Source organism: Cucumis sativus (assembly GCF_000004075.3).
Source record: "Cucumis sativus mitochondrion chromosome 1, complete sequence".
Taxonomy (NCBI): Eukaryota; Viridiplantae; Streptophyta; class Magnoliopsida; order Cucurbitales; family Cucurbitaceae; genus Cucumis; species Cucumis sativus.
In genome coordinates this window covers 1246767-1251147 of record NC_016005.1, presented here as the reverse complement: position 1 = coordinate 1251147, position 4381 = coordinate 1246767, and the positions used below count along the sequence as shown (strand labels likewise).

The 4381-nt window shown below is 43.8% G+C and overlaps 1 non-coding gene across 1 annotated transcript; it reads right to left on the bottom strand.

The window, feature by feature from the left end:
- Positions 1-2474: 2474 nt before the first annotated feature.
- trnF-GAA lies at positions 2475-2549 on the bottom strand. The gene has a single exon. It is a non-coding gene; the product is annotated as a tRNA-Phe (tRNA).
- Between the last annotated feature and the right edge of the window lie 1832 nt (positions 2550-4381).

Genomic DNA, 4381 nt, shown 5'->3' with positions numbered 1-4381 from the left:
TCTCTTGGCCAAAGGCCTTTCGTCCACGGTTCAGGTAGAAGGTATATGCTTTCCCATGAAAATAATGGGAACCTTGGCCTTCTTATATCAGGTCCTTTCGTATTGAGGCCTGCACTCCTGCCCATGAGCGTGAGCATCCCCTGAATCTAATTCCGACCTTGTTCCGATTCGTTTTCGGACTGCGCCTTGTCTTCCATGAACTCATCGACGACCCAGAGGTCGAAGTAATCGTGTGCCCCTTTTGATTTTAGTCGTTCTTCCTTTGTCCCTAGGCTTGATCTTCTTCTTCCCTTAAGCCCTTCTTTAACATACTAAGAACAAGGGGGTTTTTTGTGTACTTGGCCGCCCATAGACAAAGAGTTGCCTTGTCTTTATGGATGGGCCTCTGGAAGACGAGGTTGGTGGCGATCCAATCCAATCTAAGAATAGAGATTGATCCTCTAATTCTTCTTAGAAGAGGCCGGCCCCTCTCCTTTCAGTCGAGCTTCTTCGCCCCTCTCCTCGAGATAAGCTACTCGTAGCTCCATAGTGGATCTCTTTTCTAGCTTTATCTGCTGGGAATCTTCCCTGATTTTGCTTTCAGTACTGTACTTGGACCAGAGGAGCCCTGCGATCTCTGGATCGCCCCTTAGCTCCAGGAAATCATCGTACTGCTCAATCCTCTCTCTAAGCTTCCGCACACGCTCGTGCTGGTTCACAAGAAAGCCTTTTGTGCTTTGACCTCTGCTTCTTGCAGTATGTCTTGAAGGGAGAACTTTCCCCAGACATAGGGCTTCTTGTCTTCTTTGGTGACATATAAAGAGAGGCTGGCCCACGCGGAATGTAAGACAGCACTGTCTTCCTTCCCATTCTGTATCGGCTCCTCTAATTCGCGGCACTCTATCTGGATGCATTCTCATTGAGTAGAGCTATATATATGATATAGCGCCTCGTCCTTCTCCTTCGCGACGACTATGGCAGTGCAACGGACATAATCTCTAAGCTCTAACCTACTTTCATCCCCATTTCATCCTGTGTAATTCCCTTTCTCTGAGCTTTTCCCGCTTGGGACAGAGTTCTTAGAATGAATCAAAGAAGATGACTACTTCCCTCGATAATATCTCTCGCCTTTTTTTCTTCCCTCAAAATTAGTACTACTTTGAGTCATGATGCGCTGAGTGTCTAGTCAAGGTGAGGTTCAAAGAATATTGAGCTGCGGATGGGTGTCTTACTACACACCCTTGAGTAATTTACATGACACATGAACTTACTAATTTGTTAACCCTAGGGACTGATCGATTTCTTGGTAGGCTTTCTTTCTCTTTCTGGCTTAGCAATCAATCTTCTTTGGTAGGCTTTCTTTAGTTCCGGAGTGAGCAGAGGTAAGGCGGTTAGTCCCTCACTCGCACCAAAGGAAGAGAGCTAGCAATTAGCTGCTTTCTTATATCTATAGAATAGAGAAAAGGAGCACCTTTCATTCTCTGGGCTTGGGCTCATTCTGGGAGCGTACTAGAAAGAAGGATTTCTACGTTCTCTTGATATACAATAAAGAGAGAATCCAATCCCTCTGGCAGCTAAGCTAGCCCTATCAGGTTCTGGCCAGAGATCTTTACCGCTCCGCTTCTTTGCTTCGTCTTTTCTTCTTTCTCTTCCTTCATAGAAAAAGCTTCCCCTAAGAAGTTGTTCTACCCGACCCTTTTTCTTGAAGTGATTACTGTCCCCAAACGTAAGGGCTCTTGTGCTCCTTGGTAACATAAGCACAAAGAGTAGCCCACCCGATACCAAATAGAATTCTCTGGTCTGACCTCTCCCTTGGAGTCTGATTTTCTCGATCCCCCCCCCGTAGTTAGGCTCCATAAGAAAGGGGGATATTATATTGTAGACCGCTTATTTCAGTTATTTCACTGCTTTTTTATCGGCTATTTAATCAGACTTTTGAGAAATCTTCTTTGAGCCTAGCGGAGGGGTCTATATATGAACAGGTTAATATGGATAGGACTGAGGACGGGATTTCATCCTTGCACTCCGTCCTCTTGACTCGTTTTCTCTTCTTAGATAAATGCGCTTGTCAATATTCTTCTCATATTCATTCATCCTACGCGCGGATATTATTTCCATTTCCACGCAACGCAATATTCAAAGTTTTCATTCTTTCTTTTTTTTGGAACGCATATTTGAGCAAATCATATTAAGCTACGGAGGCGCAATGAAATATGCGATTGAGAAATCCATATTCAGTCTTATGGATCCTAACTACGGATCCATGAAATTTGATGAACTAGAGAAAAAATAGAATATGTGACCGTCCGAAGGCGCCATAAGACAGGTCCGAAGGACTATCCATTAGGGGATTTCCGCTTTCTTTTTGTTTGCTGCGACTGAGGCAACGTAGTTGGGGGATATTGTTGAGTCTTGAGGGTCAAAGATGATGTATCCTTGAATGATCTATATTATTAATGAATCCGTAGAATAGATACTCATACAAATTCATGATGTGCCGAGAAAACCAGATTTGAACTGGTGACACGAGGATTTTCAGTCCTCTGCTCTACCAACTGAGCTATCCCGGCCATTTCCGACAAATTCTCCTTCTTTTCATCGATTTGGTCTATTTCATCGATTTGGTCTATTAAGAAGAAAGAGATAAAAGGCGCAATTCAATATGCGTTGCGAAAAAGAAGGACGCAGATGCGCAAAGAATAGAATATGGATAGTCCTTCGGACTGGCACAAAAGTCAAGAAAAGCAGAATTCACTCATTAACGATAATGAAAGAAGCTCATTAACGATAATGAAAGAAGCTCATTAACGATAATGAAAGAAGCTCATTAACGATAATGAAAGAATCATTATGATTTCATAACTCGAATGAAAGAATCATTATGAATCTGCTAGATTTCAGATGAATCCGCGGAGGGAAATGCTAGGTTTTGGGCTCGACTGATAAGGAGAGCTGAAAAGAAATAGTAGAAAGAAATCATGAAAAATCAGTCATTTTTGATCTATTTTCGTGAAATAGAAATATGAGAAAAAGTCCTATTTAGAAGCAAAAAAGCCGGGAAAACGCAATGAAAGAAGAACTCCTAGGAAAGGGATAAGAAATTCACATAGTTTGATTCTTGTTTGAGTTTCTTTTCCGGAGAAAGAGAGGTCTATTCTGGATTCCGCGTAGGAGAAAGATAGGATAACTATCAAGTAGTTGACGGCTGTTCGCTACGCTCCTGATAAAGACAGGTCCTACGTCCGGAGTCCGCAGTCCGCAGGATTTATCCGGAGTCCGGAGGATTTATCCGTAGGACCATCCATATGGAGGGAAGGAGTCCGGAGGATTTATCCGTAGGACCATCCGTAATTAACCGAAGTAGGACTATCCATTAGGAGACTGGGAGGCGCAAAGAATATTGCGGTTCATTGATAGTAGGTTTAAGTAGGCTTTCCTTCCTTAGACCGCCCCGTGGGTTGGATAGGCTTTCCTCTTTCCTCTTTTCGCTTCTTCGCAAATGACGCTGCACTAAAGAAAGAATGTCCATTCCCACTACGCGGGTCCGGAGCGAAGGACCTTGTTGACATCGCCCGACGAGCTAGCTAAAGGTGAAAAGATCCTTCCTTATCAATGATTGCTCCTTAAGAATTCGGCGGGAGAAAACTCCTCTCCTTACATCATATTACTTACATTGATCCTCTCCTTCTCTATATATTCTTTGCACCTTTCTTTCTCCGTCCGAAGGACTATCCATATTAATCGCGGAAGCGGAGCCGTAGCGTAGCGGACAGCCGTCCGGAGTCCGGAGTCCGCAGTCCGCAGGATTTATCCGTAGTCCGGAGGACTATCCATATGGGCCAAAGAAAGGTCCAGGTGATTTATCCGTAGGACCATCCGTAATTAACCGAAGTAGGACCATCCATATGGAAGGAAGGAGGACTTTCCGTAATTAACCGAACTTTGCACCTAGCCTTCGGACCTGTCTTATGGCGCCTTCCTCTTCTCTCTTCTTGTAATGTATACCTTTCTTTCTTTCCTTCCTCTTCCACGAAATATTCTTTGCACCTCCTTCGGAGCGAAAGCGGCTCGCCGACGATAGGAAATAGGGGGAGAGGATCAAAGTAAGCCCACGGATTCATTGACTGGATCTTGTAAGGCGCAATTCAATATGCGAGGTCCAGATGACTTGTTTATCCATATTCAAAGGACCATATTAACCTGTTGGCGTCTGAAACGGACGGGAAAATCAAGGCTCCATAAGACAGGGATATTGTATGAGTTCTATACACTAAAAGGTCTTTTCTTGGCACCAAAGGAAGAGTGAGTACGAAGTCTCACCTCTCACTCTTATCTTTCTGAGGGATGAATACGACTTAAGAGCGAGACCGTAAAGCTTCTTTATTCCGGTATTCTTGTTAAC